This window comes from Pongo pygmaeus, chromosome 7 (assembly GCF_028885625.2).
Source record: "Pongo pygmaeus isolate AG05252 chromosome 7, NHGRI_mPonPyg2-v2.0_pri, whole genome shotgun sequence".
In the NCBI taxonomy this organism is placed as follows: Eukaryota; Metazoa; Chordata; class Mammalia; order Primates; family Hominidae; genus Pongo; species Pongo pygmaeus.
The window spans coordinates 125,412,336-125,428,984 of NC_072380.2; the positions used below are offsets into that span (position 1 = coordinate 125,412,336).

Below are 16,649 nucleotides of genomic sequence, written 5' to 3' on the forward strand. Positions count from 1 at the left end.
GCATGAGATCCAGAGCAAAAGAACAAGAGTGTTCTTAGATCAGGGGTGAGGGAGGAGGGGCCAATCTTTCATTTAACAGCAAGGATGAACAATAGAAGAGTAGTGATAGTACCAGTTTTGAAAAAAGCTGAAATATTCTTGACTGATGGTTGTTATTTTCCTAATACAGTATGAAACACCATTATCAGCTGATTTTTGAGTGGCCAAGGATGATGGAGTATAAGCAATTTGAAATTGTAAAAGAAAGTATAAAATAATAGTGTCAAAAAGTGAAACAGAAAGATTTTTGCTGTGGCCCCTCAAAAGATGTCTATGTCAATCTCTAGAATTTTCAAATGTTAACTTTTTGGAAAAATGGTCTTTGCAGATGTAATTAACGATTTTGGTATGTGAAGATAATCCTGAATTATCTGTGTGAGCCCTAAATGACAACATGTGTCCATATAAGACAGGAAAAAATAATCACAACCTGACTGTGTACCTACTTAAAAGGGATTATTTTTTCCTCTCTCTTATATGGACACACAGAAGAGAAGACAATCGAAATAGAGAGTGGAGTGATGTGGCCACTAGGACAGAAATGCTGGGGCAACCACTATAAACCGGAAGAGGCAAGGAACTGATTATTCCCTTTACATAGCCCCTGGAGGGAGAGCAGCCCTGTCAGATTTCAAACTTTTTGCCTCCAGAACTCTGAGAGAATAAAATTTCTTTTGTTTTCAGTCAACAAGTTTGTGGTAAATACTAAGAAACTAGTGTACTCAGAAACAAATATACTATTGAAGTATTAAATTAGCATTTGAGCTTCGTAGTTATAAACCTGAAGTACAATTATTTGGTGGAAAAGAGGATACTTGCTTTCAATTGCGGTTGGAATATTTGTAGATATAGTGAAACAGTAAAGAAAGCCATTTTCCATTTTGTTTTTGTTTGTGAAGAGATTAATTATAATGAAAGACTAAACAAGGATCTAGACTTAGAAGGGAAGGATGATAAATATTATTTTTAAAAAGGATATATTGATTGCATTTCTCAAAGAAATTGAGCATATATCTTGTGAAATACTACCATAAGAAAACTGTAAGGAAAGAATTAAGGTCACTGACTGAGAAGTTTCTAGTAGAAATGTCACAAGAAATAGAATTACTGATGATAACAAAGATTGTCATTATTTCATATACGGTCAAGCAAGCATGATGGAAAATGTTTGGAAGTGAGTAGGTGAAGGACATAGATATTAGAGTTTTCATATGCACTGTCTTCTTCTATGTTTGTAACATGTATTTAGCTATATAGCTTGTAGTAGTTTGACAATATTAAGTTTTGAATATTTACTTCTTTTGTTTGGGCTTAAAAAATCTTCCTAGCATTAATTCCCTCTTTTTCATGCAACCATACCCTGATGTCGATATGGGAAAACTCTTTTTTCTCAACTTGCTCACGGTATTCAACCTAAGCTGACTTCCACCAACACCCCTTCAACCTGACTGTGTACCTGCTTAAGAGGCCAGATCAATTGTACTTTTTGTTTTCCTTGTCATGCAATGATTCTGTGATGGGCACAAAACACAAGTCAAGCAAATTAGATCAATTTAGGGCTTGCTCTTGAGCTATAAACGAAGTGGGTGTACTATTTCCAGCTGGAAATAAATCTGGACAACTGTATTCCAGGAAACTGTTCACAGTGCTCTTGAAACCACATGGTAGAACGTACCTAAGAGTGTCATGATGCTAAGGAAATGCACACAAAGAATGAAAGCAAACAAACTCCTGGTCTGCAATTTAAACACCAAATTAAGGTTTCTCTGATCCTTTAATTATTTAGCTGTTCAGAGAATTTTAAAAAGTCCTTTGTTTGAATTAATCTAGTTGGAGTAGCATTATTATTATTATTATTATTATTATTGTTTTTGTGACATATGAAGTACACATTTCAGATATCTAATACTTTTCTCTAAGACTACCACATCAATGTTGCTGATAATTTCATTTTAAGAGGATAGATCTACACTAAAAGGAAAGTAAGTGCAACAAATTCTCCTTATATGCTGAATTTCTATCATGACTACGTCCACAAGTGATAGTCAATTTTTAAAAAATGAGAAAGGTCATACCATAGTAATGACATCAAATAGCATAGAGAATCTGTGCAACTATATTGAATTCTGCATCTGTATTGGTGTATTATGTGAATTAAAATCTTGGTTTCCTACAACTGATGCTTTATCTTCCATCAGTATGGATTTTCATGCTAGCAGTGAACCATCAAAGACTTACAAGTTGAGTAACGCCATTTATGAAAATGGATTTTAGATAAATTAACTTTTAAATGTTCTTGTTGACTTACATTTTTGTATTTTCTTACTGATTACAATCTTCTTTTGTAACTCTTCTAAATATGCATCCCCAACCTGCTTTTTGATTATAGTACTGTAGGGTAATGTCAAATGCCAATCCCTATTGCATTTGCCACAGTGTATTTCAGAGCTTGATACGTGATTTTCCCTGGAGATTTTTGTTTCAGAAAAATATACCCTTTTTACTTCTTTGGTGAACAATTTGCAGTAATATGCTCAATGAGTATTTGTTCACTGAATTCAATTATCAGGATTAAAGGCAGCTATATAATATAAAGTAAATCTACAAGGTATATTATTGAAAGAAAACTGTCAATTTTGAAAGATATATTATATCAACAGTAGGAGTCAGTTCTATAAAATGATTAATAGGATTTTCAAGACAGGCAAAAATGTATTTGGAATGTTTCCTTGTCTATGCCAGCAACACCATAATTCTGATTCAGGGCCAGCGCATGAAAGGTTTAGTCGTGTTGATTAATTTAAAAGGCATTGTGTGAGCGTGTGTGTGTGTGTGTATGTGTGTGCGTGTGGAGTGATAACAATAGCAGAAACAATGTAAATATTGCTCATGCATTTGTATTTTCAGGTTGCACTGATACTCAGCTATACTCTAGAGACCACACCACTGCAAGAGAAACAAGAGAGGATTCATGATTATTCTCTTGCCTTCAAGATGCTAAGGAAGTAAACTATCAGCATAAACTAACTTAACACAGAGATAGCCCACAAACAGTTAAGTTGTCCCTCTTAACTAAGATGGGAAGGGAGTGAGAATGCTTATTTGTTAAAATGGGCTAGTGTTCACTAACTGATAGTGGTTTTGTTTCCTTTTCATTCTGTAATTGTTTAATTATATTAATTTGAGAAGACATGAATTAAAAATAGATATTGTGGCTGGGTGTGGTGGCTCATGCCTATAATCCCAGAACTTTGGGAGGTCGAGGTGCGAGGATCACTTGAGGTCAGGAGTTTGACACCAGCCTGGCCAACATGGCAAAACCCCGTCTCTACTAAAAATACAAAATATTAGCTGGGCATGGTGGTGCATGCCTGTGATCCCAGCTACTTGGGAGGCAGAGGTTGCAGTGAGCCAAGATCATGCTACTGCACTCCAGCCTGGGTGACAGAGCAAGACTCCATCTCAAAAAAAAAAAAAAAAAAAAAGAAAAAAGAAAAGAACAGATATTGTCCCAACAGACTTATTTTAGAATTCCTGATGTCAAACAGTAATTATTCCCACAAATTATTTTAATTCAGTCTTCACTTAAGACAGTAAAAGTTAATTGCATAAAATCTGGCAATCAGAAGAAATACTAAAAATTACCAGTGTAACCTAATATGTGGTTAATCACAACTACCAAACTTATGTGTTACAACAGACTAAATGCAATATGAAAAGTAAACACAATTTATTTCAACTTAACTTGATCTGAGAGCAGGATGTCTTTTAAAATGTATTTTTAAAATACACAATAATTTTTATGTTGACCTCTTTCATTTAATAATATGTTAGACCTTTTTGTTTTCACCAACTAGTCCTCAATAAGAATGATTCCACCTCCCTATTATGAAATATTTGGAATGTAGCCATAGCAAACAATATTATGCCTAATAAAATAATAATAGCTTTTCCTCTAAGAATCATGACTGGCTTCCCCCTTATTCAACAAAATTGCAAAATGAAAACATAGGCATAATCACCACTCTAGAAGAATTAAGCATCAAATTGACGCATACTTTATTTTACTACTTAAAAGTGTGTTTAGATTTTTGTTTTGGCTAAATAAATTAGAATTTGAATGTACCACTTTTTCACATAAGTGCTTGTTAGTTACTTTTTTTTAATGAACATTAAGTAAAGTCTTTAATGAAGAAAGTGCATCTATGTAATGTCAATAAAACTGCTTATTAGGAAACTCAGTATTTATAAACATAGATTGCATAATTGAAAATAAGTATAAAGCTTAATTATGCAAAAATGGGTTAAGCAACTTTGATAAGAAAAACTACAGACATAAATATAAAGGTAAGTAATTTGTAAGTTAGATAGTAACTGATATTGATGTAATAAAAACTATAAGAATACATGCATTTACAACTTTTATTAAACATTGTATTTTGAAAGGATCTTTTAGTCAATATGATAATGCAATTATGTTAGTTCTAGTAAGAAAGAGAGAAGACCAGTGAGAGAGATATAGCAAAGGAAGAGGATTGACTTTAAACCATAATAATTAAATGCTAATCTCAGTATAAAAATAACACTTTTCTTTGACTTTGGGCAACACATAATGTCTGTGTTGAGGTTTGCACATGTAAAACATACATAATAATAATACCTCAGGCAGGTGCTGTGAGACTTAATTAATTTATCCAGAGTGCTATGGACATGAGAAAATGTATGCAGTCTGGACATTTAATCACTATTACTCCTCCAAGGGTTTTCTTTTGATATTGCCTAGGGAAGCTAGATGGAAGACTGCCAAATTACCGAATCCCTAGAAGGAGTCAGAAACACATTATATTGAAGAGTAAGACAAATGCAATAAAAGCTAGACCTTAAAAAGAAACATTAAACAAAAGAAGTTGGCCATTTGAGAATGGCACGGAGGATTAAATGAATTAACATTATAATTTAAAGTTAAATATATATATATACATGGGTGCTAATGGTTTTGAAAGAAGAGGAGGAAGGGAAAAAGGAAGAAGAAGGGGAGAGAGAAAGGGAGAGAGAGAGAAAAGAGGGAGAGAGAAGGATGTTAAATCTCTAACAGATGAAGGAAAGAAGAACAATGGAGTGGTTATGAGTTAAGGTCATTGTTAAACACTAGTAAATTGGCAAAAAGTCAATTCAGAAGGTTACAAAAAAATTTTAAGTGTTGGGAGAGCTGTCATATTTCCTAAAAATCAAAAAGAAAAATTTCTGCTGCAGAATTAAGATTAATATTTACACATCAATTTTTTGTGAGACTTTTGTCTCAGAGAAATGATATAACATTAGTTCTTCTAATCAGGGCTGTATTTGTAAAGATTTTTGTCAGGAAATATTGAAAATAAGAAGGGTGCTTAACAGGTAAGAAGTACTCAATACATTTTTAGGAATTATTATTATTCAAATTCTAATAATGCATGAACTGAAATTCCACTGATTTTTCGCTTTTTATCTTTAAATATTTTATGTTTAAATTATTAACTGTAAATGTGAATAAGTTACATTTGATAAATGCTATATAAGAATAGGTGTCAAGTGATATGAAATTTCTGAAGATATATTTGCAATGGCAATTCATAAGAGAAAAAACATCCTTAAGAAAGTACTTCCTTCTATCATACTCATTTTTCTGTACTTTTTACAGCTTCCCAAGCAAAAGGCTGCACAGGGAAAGGTCCCCCCATTTGTAACAATAGAAAGAAGTAGTAGGAAGAGCTCATTGGACTATCTCTATTTGTCTCTTGTTTTGAAAGTCCCTTTGGTTGTATCAGAGAACATGAATTTAAAGATTAATTTTAAAAACAATATCCAAAAGATTGTTTGGATATTGGGACAAAAGTGTCCAATTCTGAGACAAATTCTTAAATGAAATAATAAAAATAATGTATACTGAAAGATCTCAATTACTCTACCAATCTGGCTTGTTCTGTATATAGCGAAGTATGAGCTGAAGTTGGTTATTTAATGACTATTGAGAATCAAAACATATAAATATTGAAAACTCTGAAAAGTCAGTAGAGCACAATGTGAGCAGAGCAGAAAATTAAATATAATTTGTTACTTCATACCTCAAAACCACCCTGTAAATAAACAACTTGAGTGTATCAGATCCCAGTGGGAGTTCCTGATCTTACTAATGATAAAAAATATTTTGGATCAGAGGTTACCACATAAATGTTAATTGAAAGTATTCTGTGTTCATCTCTCAGATACCCAGTTATCTTAGTTTTATTTGACAAACTTATAATTTTATGTTCCAGCATTGTGTTCTAGACTGGAAATACACAAAGATAAAAACACAATTCTTCCTCACAAGACACTTACAATCCAGATGAAAGAGAGGACAAATAAAACAATACTTGCTGATCCCTGCAGCTTGCTAAAAAGTGTTCAAAACTTGAGATCAGCTATCCCTTTCAAAGGGAGGTCTTGGTCTTTCAGGTCAATATCATGTCAGAAAAATATATGTTTCAGGCAAAGTCATTCCCATACTGATCACTGTGAGAATCTCACTTTATGAAAAGATCTCCCCAGAACAATATAACACTTTTTTTTACTGTTTTTATTGACTTATCAATCCATCTTTGATTCTTCAGATGGGAATTATTTGTGGCCCAAGATAGATAAGTTCAATGTAAATTCTCATTCATGCATCATCATCAAAATCTAAAATTTTTAATTGTACATCTCAAGAATCATGTTAGGTAGAAAACAGAAATCATATTTCAATCTTCAGTTTTATATAGAGAGAGCTGTGTCCAAGTCCTCTTCTGTTTAAATTATACTTTAGGAGCCTAGTTCATGTTTAGATGCTCACTAGCTAACACAATATTTGGCATGTAAGTATACAATATATGTAGACTGAGTGAATAAATAGTTTCACTGTTGCTTGTTGATTAGTTAAATGCCAACTTCCTTGTCATTGATGGACTTTCATTAGGCCCTCAACTTTCCCCCATGTATTTCTGCAAATGCTTTCCACACTGCCAGTAGAGTTAGTTTTCTGGGTTAAAATTTGATTATGACTGTTCTTCCAAAATACCTTTGTTGGTTCCTGGTAACTCAGTTAAAATCCCCTTCCCATGTTATCTAGGTTTACTCATGCTCTGACCTCCTGCCTTGACAGGCTTTCTCAGAACACAATGGGTTCCTGTTCTGGTTGCATGCAGCTGCTCACAATCTTTGGGATACCACATTCTCTTCTGTGTTTTCATGCTTTAATGTGAACTCTCATAGTCTGCAGTAACATTTCTCCATTTCACTGCTTGGCAAATGCTCACTCATGCTTCAGGATTCCCCTAATCTATGAACTCTTTGAAGCTTTCCCAGATGAGTAAGTCCTTTTTGATGTTCTTTGGTGTTCTCTTTGCTGTTCTATAGAGTTTTGGTTAAATCTATAATATTGTAATTCCATGTTTGTGTATTTATCTTTCCTGCTGGGCTGTGAGATAGAAACCATGTCTCCTTTCATTTTGTATTTCTGGTGTAGTGCTAGACTGTAATAAATCCTGATGAATAAATGAATGAATGAATGACTGAATGAATCAGTCAATCGATTAATATATTTTTCTTAGGGAACAATGGCAGAAAATCTCTGGATCTATGCCAGTGTATACTGCCCTGACAGAAATCAGAACATTTTCATCTAATAGGTTCACAGAAATAGCTGAGCCAGCTTTGTAAAATTGTACTGCTTTGCTATTTTACTTGTTGGTTTTATCTTTAAAATGTTTGTAAAGTACTTTAATATTGTTAATATTTATCTCTGTGCTTACTTTAGAAAAGTTAAGGCAAACTTCAGTGAGAAAGAAATCTGAGAGAGACATAAAATTTGAGATAAGGTACAAATAACTAATTGGATAAGCCATCAGATGGCTTTCTGTACTTACCACAATTTACTTGAAGGTAAAGAGTGGGCAAATATAGATAAAAGAATACAACATATATAACACAATATATTTTCTCCAGAAACTTACACTTTTGAGATCTTGTCAGGATACCAAATTTAGTAACAGCTGGAGTAGCAAGCATTTAATTAGCACCATTTCAGCACCATCTCTGGATGATGTTTGGAACGATCCAAACTACAGCTTCATCTCTTTAAGGCTTTAACATTTTGTTAAAATTACTAAGACTTTCACAGAGGTAATATTTTGATTACTGACAGGTATTTGACATTTTAAAGTGATTAGTACCTAAAGGCAGATTTTCCTGGAAGGCGAAGGATACAGCTTGTTGGTATGGAAGTTTTAAAGAAAAAGTACTATGACTAGTGACCGTAAGTCCTGGTTTGCCTTGGACAGTTCCAGTTTTTGCCCATTGTGTGATTGTAGTCATTAATAGCATCCCATATCATTCTCAGAAGTGTTCTGGTTTGAACAGTAAATCATATTGTCACCTTAACAATGATAAAAAAGAACAGTGGTTGTGATGAGATCATAAGCGGCTGAATGTGCTAAAAACAAATCCGGACAACATAACAGCTGACCCTGATTTCCTAGGACTGATGCCTCCAATTCTAAAGGAAGCTTTAACCTGCAATTCAGAATTTATACAATTCCGAAATGTGGTAACAATGAAGAAAAACCCCTTTTGACTTTTCCAAGTAATGAGTTTATGAATCCATTACTCCAGCTTACATTTCTACAATTGCAAATGAAAACACTTAGTGTCCAAAGTAGATTATTTATTAATGTAAATCATTACCTAAACTCATTTATTCTTAGAACTGTGATTACATTCTGATGATAGTTTGATTGATAGCTAGGTGAAAAATAGTCTTGATCAGTAAAGAACATGTAAGCACACAGTGATAAGACCTGACCTTGGTTTATAGATTATGCTGTCATTGATGCAGATGTAAGCAGAGAGGTGGGGGGAAGAAATATTTCAGGGATCCATAAGTATGCTTATATGGTGTTCTGAGGGCTTTTTTGAATTAGAAAATCAAATAATTTTTTAAATGCCTAACCATTCATTTTATAAAGTTGAAGTCTGCATCTCAAATATTGATTAAATAATCCTTTCGAAGTGGTGGAATGTCAAAGATGCAGCTGTTTTACCGAATTATTCAGGGAGGTCCTTGGTATGTAAGTGTTCAATAACAACATCCACATAACAAAACAAAATCAGATATGAAATTATTCACTAATGAACTATTTATATAATAATTATTATGCAAATAGACCAATACATGTGAGCCAATTTAGTGCACGATATTTTGCAAATGCAAATATCTTTCAAAAGAATTATGTCATGATAGGTACTTCAGAAGAGAAATATTTGAATTTCAAAGATTTGAGAGACCCTTGGGAAAAGGGGAAATCCTTAAATATTTTTCAGAAAAAAATGGCTCTCAATATAATCATGCTATGCAAGTCAAACGTGAGAGGCAAGATGTTGTAATGCACCTAATAAAATTTTGTCAAAAAAATGCCCAAAAGGACAAATCAGCACTTAACTCATTCTTTGTGTATTTTAAGAACAATTTTACCATTGCAATTAAAACTTAAATTCTGTCTAAAATAAAAAGCAATAAATTTATTCTAATGAATTTTATTTATTTTTAATATAAAAGTCTTGTGTAGCTATTTTCATTCACCACTTATTGCAGAATTCTGGACAGTTTTAAGTGAATTCAATTTAAATGGATTTTTTTCCAGTGCCCTTTATCTTGAAGTATTAAGACTTCCTATCATTTCATTATTTACTTACTGAATATATAGTAATTGAATATCCTTCTGGAAATAGTTCTATACCGCAAACTTGCAACGGTTCAGGAAATAAAGGTTATAAAAATTAGCTAGATATATCCAAGTAAAATAAAAATGATTATATGATAAAAGCACTGAGTGTAAGGGTGAAAGGTTAACATAATTAAGAAAGTATTTTGTAACCATGAATGTTAAAAAAAAATAGAATTTGAAATAGAAAACCCACTCTTTGAAATTCTATATTTATTTAAATAAATCAAGAGTTCTAATTCTCTCCTTAATATCTTGTGTTGTCTTGAGCTTTCATATATAATTTTCTGCAGTTTCCTATTCTTCCATAAGAAATGCATTTGACTTCAAATCTGCTTTTCCTTCATCCCATTACAGTCATGGATGAATAGTGGCTGATCTCCTTATTAAGGCCATAAACCTAGAGCACCCTGCACTCTTCAGTTTGCCATTATTTCCACAAATAGTTTCTACTGGTACTTCTTTAATTCATGCATCCTGTAAAATTCATTGTTTGTGAAGGAAGAAACAATGAGAACAAATTCAATTTGGCATTTCCAGACTAACTATACTAAAACCTATGAGACCTCCAGGAAAAGTCTTTTAACTTCTTTGAGCAGAAATTTCTCACATATAAGACAGGAAGAATGAAAGTGTTTATTGTGTTCTAGCTCTAAGATTTAATGTGCACCATTACAGTTAGAGCACACTTATAATTATCAGAGAAAACATTGAGGAAACCCCAGTCCATGAACAATATTATATGTATTGTATAGCATTGTATAGATAATATCACATAGTGTTTTTCTTACATAATATAAATATACATTTAAGTGTCTGAATATTAAATGTTAATAATCTAATTTTAAAATAAGTTTTGTATTATGTACTACATTTATAAACTCTCCTGTAATCTGGATATTATGCATATTAACACTAAACTCTCACATAATTACATATTATAAGGAAATGTGATACCACAGGAGCGTAATTAGAGGAAATGCAATCCAAATCTCATTCAGTATTCTTGCTAATGCTGATATCAATGGGCACAGAGAATTTCTTGGAAGGAATTTTTATTGGTAACAGAGAATATAGGTTGGGTATTTCCAAAATATCTGTATACAAATATTTTGAATTTTTAAAAATTCTAGTCTCAGAGCTTTTTGGCATAACTTGTTCATGGCACATCATTATGATACAAAAATATAAAATATATTTAAAAATATGAAATATATTTAAAAATATTTATTTCCATCAATATACACTGCCAAGTCTATTTCTACATATTTTATTTCCATTTCTAATAAGTAGTTTTCCTTACAACCTCTTGGCCATGTTTTGATGAAGACCTAAGAATAATAAAAAATAATTTCTTATTCATAATATAAAGCTTTGATCTTTTTTGTGTTTTTTTCACTTAAATAATACATGTCAGAAATTACTGCTTATCATTTAATATTGACCTTCCTCACTCTTTTTTATAGCTGAAACACTGAAGATTCTAAGGTGAGTAAAATATGATTTCCACAAGATGTGTGGTGAGGATGATACACACCCAAACAAAAACAATTAGTAACATTTTAAAAGTGACTTTATTGAAGGTATGCACTCTGTTAAATTACAAAAAGGAAGAGTTTGCATACTTCCCCAAAGGAAGTCTGCTTGAGGTCAGTAGAGCAGGCCATGTTTAAACTGGATAGGAAAGTAGGGGTTACCCAAGAAAGAAAAGTTTGGTGAAGTGCTTGACAGACATGGTGAACAGCACACGTAACAGGAGGTCTAGACTGAATGTCCTTGCAGAGTGGGGAGTATTATAACTACTTCACACACAGTGGTCATTCCAATACAATGGATAAATTTAACTCAGCAAAAGTAAGAGCAACAGGTTTAGGGATGTTGAGTATTTCTGCATGTTTGGCCATAAGAAGTATGGAGGGGAGAATCACAGACTATAAAGCTAGATAAGCAGATTCAGAATAGTCAGAGAAGAAATGTTTTTCTCCTTATTCTTTTCTGACATGGATTTATGAGGCAGTAGTTAAAGCCATTACAATGTATAACTTTTCCCAGCAAGAGGTCAGAGGATAAAAGGACAGAGCTGTAGTGAGCTTCTCTAGCAGGACAGAAAGAAGGCAAGGAGTCAGCAAAAGAGATGAAGAGAGTGTCTAGAAAGGCAGAAAATTATGATGTGTCATCAAGAAGGAAAAGGCAACCTATGAGATGGTAGAAAATATTTACAAACTGTATATCTGATAGAGGGTTAATATCCAAATATATAAGAAACTCCAAATATATAAGAAACTCCTACAACTCAATAGCAATGTTTTAAAGAGCAAATGGTAGGAGACTTAACTAGACATTTCTCCAAAGAAGACATATTAGTGGTCAATGGGTATATGAAAAGATACTCAGCATCACTAATCATCAGGGAAATGCAAACCAAAATCACAGTGAGGTAATTTGACAATTATAGTAATTATAAAAACAAAAGAAAACAAAGAAAGTAAAAGATAACAAGAGTTGGCAGGACATGAAGAAATTGGAACCCTTGTACATTTTGATAGAAATGTGAATAGTGAAGCCACCATGGAAAACTTCCCAAAGGGCCCACCTCCTAATACCAACACCTTAGAGGTTAGAATTTTAACATAAAAATTTGAGGGGATAGACACAAACATTCAGACCTTAGCATGCACAGATAAAAATTATGTTGACAAGATACATCTCATGTTATCTGTTCTTACCACAATAATAATTTAAAAGCCCCCCCCCTCCATCAAAAGGTTATTTGAGCAATTTAGGCAATATAGATAAATGATAGATAGACAGATAGATTACACAAAAAGTTGATCCTAAATTGTAGTGGGTTAAGGATTGAATAGGAATTAAAATTAGAGAAAACAGTGGAAAATGTTAAGTATATTGTGAAATAGAAGAAAACTGTTGAAGAGTGGTCTTCAAGCAAATAAAGAGCAATAGAATTAATAGGCTTGACAGAAATAAACAGGAATAACTCTTCTTAAGAGATAGGAAGAAAAAAGTCTTCTAGCTGATGTACATTTCTGCCACTGAGAGGCTCAGGGTGTAAGACAAGAGTGTGTTACTACTTACTTTTCCACCTCCACCTGCTCCACACTCATCTCTCACAACAAACACACACAAAAGCTAGGGTAGAAGTGGTTTGAGGAGAATCTGGACTGCTAGTAATTTTTATTAATTACAAAACACGATGTTAGTAATTTCTCATATTGAAATGACTTCTGCAGAAGCTTATAATGTCATAAGCCTATCTTATCACAGTCTTAAGATATAACATTTCTCCTTAATGCCTCCTTTTCCATTATCAGCAGAGAAAAAAAAAATCTTTGATAGGCTATTCTGGATGCAAATAGAAATACACAAAATATCTAGTTAGAAAATCTATGTTTAAGCCATTAGAGTTTATTCCTTACACACTGTGGAAAGCTGTAAGGCTCTTTTTTTCTCATGAGAGTGAGATCTGTACAATGTGTTAAAAGTACAGTTTGAATACTGTATTTTAAAAAAATACATTATTTTTTGCCTATCACTTGATTGTGTTATACTCTAGAGATTTAATATGTGAGAGAAGTTATTTAAGAATCACATATAAAGACAGTTGTGTGATTTTGCTCTGCCCAAATTCATGAAATAGAAACATGACCCATCTGCCTGTCTCGATGATTGAAAAAAAATATCCCATAGCTGTACCTGATCATAAAGGAACATTAATAGCAGTCACTGGTATTTTATTACCATATATCCTCTTTTTTGAGAACTGATTCTACTGCAGGGAAATGAAGAAGGCTGACTACTGACTATGATTGACATAGTTTTCCTATAGAGAATGTGAACAGCAGGGCAGGGCCTGCTTAATGGATGTGTGGCCTGTATAGTCACACAGGGTCCACTCTCAGAAAGGCCTCACTTTTGGTTTAGTGCTTTTGTTGTGACCTTGAAATTCTTAATAATTTTAAATAAAGGGTCCAGTATTTTTATTTTGCAGTGGGCTCTACAAATCATGCAGCTGGTGTCTGGGGACATGAAGACATATTTAGCACATATTCTTAAGTGACTCTGTGTATACACACATGTGAGTGTATTTGTGTGTGAGTGAATGCGTGCTTATTTGTACATGTAGTTGAAATAAAAAATAAAAATGATATTAAAAATAGCAAACTAAATCTTAAGAGACAAAAGCAATTAAGCTTGCAGTGGAAAATAGTTTAAAATAATTTCCTCATATTGTAAATGATATGGCAGTAATTAAGGCTTACATTCTCACCAAAAAAAGTAAATAAATAAATAAAAAGAGGACATATGAGCAATGATTTTCAAAGTGGGAGATCAGAAGATGAGTATTTTCCAACCTCTGATATGTTTTAATTAATAGCAAGAGCATATCAGTCTTAATGATGAATCATTCCTTTTAATTTCTAAATAACGCTATGGATTAAGGCAGTCTTCAACAAGGAAAAAAGCGTAATAATATCTCAGCCATTGGGATTGATATTTCCTCGTGATTCTTGTGATTATGTATATTTATACAAAAACTTAAAAAAATCCTTTGGGAAATACCAAAATACATATTATTATAATTTTTAATATATACCAAAGGTTTCTCTTTTTCTGATTTTTAGAGAAGACAGAATTGCCTCTCTAGTAATGTGAAACTTCATTTAACATTTAAGATATAAACTGGATTTTTAAAATGTGTTTCTTTAAAGGGGAAAATAGTTTTTACCATGTGCTTTTTTCTTTTAAATACTTGCATCATATAAATAAAATTGTTCTGACAAACACCTGGTTCAATTTTGCATACCTCATGGAATATGCCAAGTAAGACAACTGCCTCTCACTGGTGCCAGGATATTTCATTAAAAACAAATGATTAAACAAGATAAGATAAATAGATGTACAAGCAAGCAAATCTGATATAACCGCCAGGTAAAATTATTTCCTGAAGAGAATCTTAAATCTATGAAATGGTCTGTTAGGAAATGTTATTATATACAGCATACTAAACATAATTTTTATGAAAAGGTTGTCATATTAAAAAAGACAGAACTAAAAAGGAATGAACATTTAAAAAATTTGTCTCACATGTACTTTTGGAAATTTCAGAGTATTCAATGTACTGCAACAATTTGTCCTTACCACAGCAAGCTCTGTCTCCGTTATATTGAAGGATTACTGTTGAAAGAATGTCATTGAGAGCCTAAACTAAATCTAGGAACTTCTACATCAGAAAGAAGTTTACAGAGATCATCAGATCTTGAAGAATGATGCCTTACTCTCAATACATAATTCCCATGCCATTTCTGGATGTAACAGTTTAATGCATAGATATTAGAACAGTACTGATTTGAAATAAGTAATTGAAATTATTTCTCATTTTTAACTTGTATTTCCTTGGGTAAAAACACAGGAAGACTTTTTTGTGATTAAAATACAGTATTTATCTTTCAGTAATCACATTCACTAATATAAAATACCTGTTTTATAGATTAAATGATTGTAATTATTTATAAAATGTATGACAGTAAGTCATGGTTTCAAATGGGGTACTGAAAGGGAGAAAACAACTCTGTCCTTAATATAGAGGTTTTTTTTCTATTTTTCTTTCTTAGTTAGGCAGTTATTTATTTTTAATTATTAAATAAAATGAAGAGATGACTTTGGGCGTAGGGGACAAAATAAAACCTCACAGAGCTGGGTGATTTAGAGAATGAAGAAAAGTCAGCTAAACAAGAAATGAGACAGCTTTCCAAGTGCAAATAGCATTACAAACAAAGATAAGAGACAGCAATGGGCAAGATGTGTTGCAGGTAACCTGTGCAGATTGGTCTGGCTAGAGAAGATGATTCGGGGGTCAAATTAAGAAGCTCCAGCTTTATCTTGAGCACACTGTAAACCTATTTAAGGTTCTTAAGCAGGGAAACGACTTGGTCACATATCTGACTTACAAATATAACTCTGAAGATGATGTGTTTGAGGGGACAAATGGGGGTGTGCAGGTAGTCAGTGCAAAATGAAGCACAGTTATGATACAGGTAAGCCTGGTCAGCTGCTGCAAAACAGACCTGAAAAAAACTGGTGAATTGTAAATTGGTACAATTTGATAGTACCCTTAGGAAGTGAGAGTGGGAAAAAATGTGATAGTGTGTACTTAACACTGTTGAGTGTTTTCTCAAGAGTCCAGGTAGTTATAGTAAGTTGTAATTGAGAGAAAAATATATCATGTTGGGAGGGCTCACTGAAAACTTGTGTAGTTCCTAGGTTTTCTTCCTTTTGAAGAATGCACCCCATATCATATCAAACAAGAGAAAAAAATAGTTTCTACTATATATAATATGTTCCAAATTATAAAAATAATGCAAAATAATATATTTTTAGCATTTTTTCAAATGTAAAAAAATAAGTAAATGGGTTTGTATATTGTTTTGGTCTTTTAATACTGTACAATTTACTTATAATTGGCTATGTTTTCTGTAAAATTATTATGCATACTCAGAAATGCTTGGTTGATAAAGTAACCCAGCATATTAATTTCATAGTAATAAACTTTTACTGAATATTAAATTCAGCAATTAATGAAGTTATAAAATGAATTTGTGTAGATAGTCATACAAAAATTTACTAATGTCAATTCTAAGTTTCTTTTTTTTTGTTTTTGGAGTTGTTTTTATTTTTTATAGTTTTCAAATATTTTCATATACTACTGAAAAAGTTTATAGTCCTTAGGAAATATGACTATAATGCTTACTAATACAAAATGCCCCTAGATAATGTAGGGTATTTATTTTATAATAGATACTTTTTAAATGTCTAACA

General features: G+C 32.4%; 1 protein-coding gene across 1 annotated transcript in view; it reads right to left on the reverse strand.

The window, feature by feature from the left end:
• Window positions 1–16,649, reverse strand: part of CSMD3 (CUB and Sushi multiple domains 3) — a 1,221,229-nt gene that overhangs the window by 521,987 nt on the left and 682,593 nt on the right. The window lies entirely within an intron of this gene.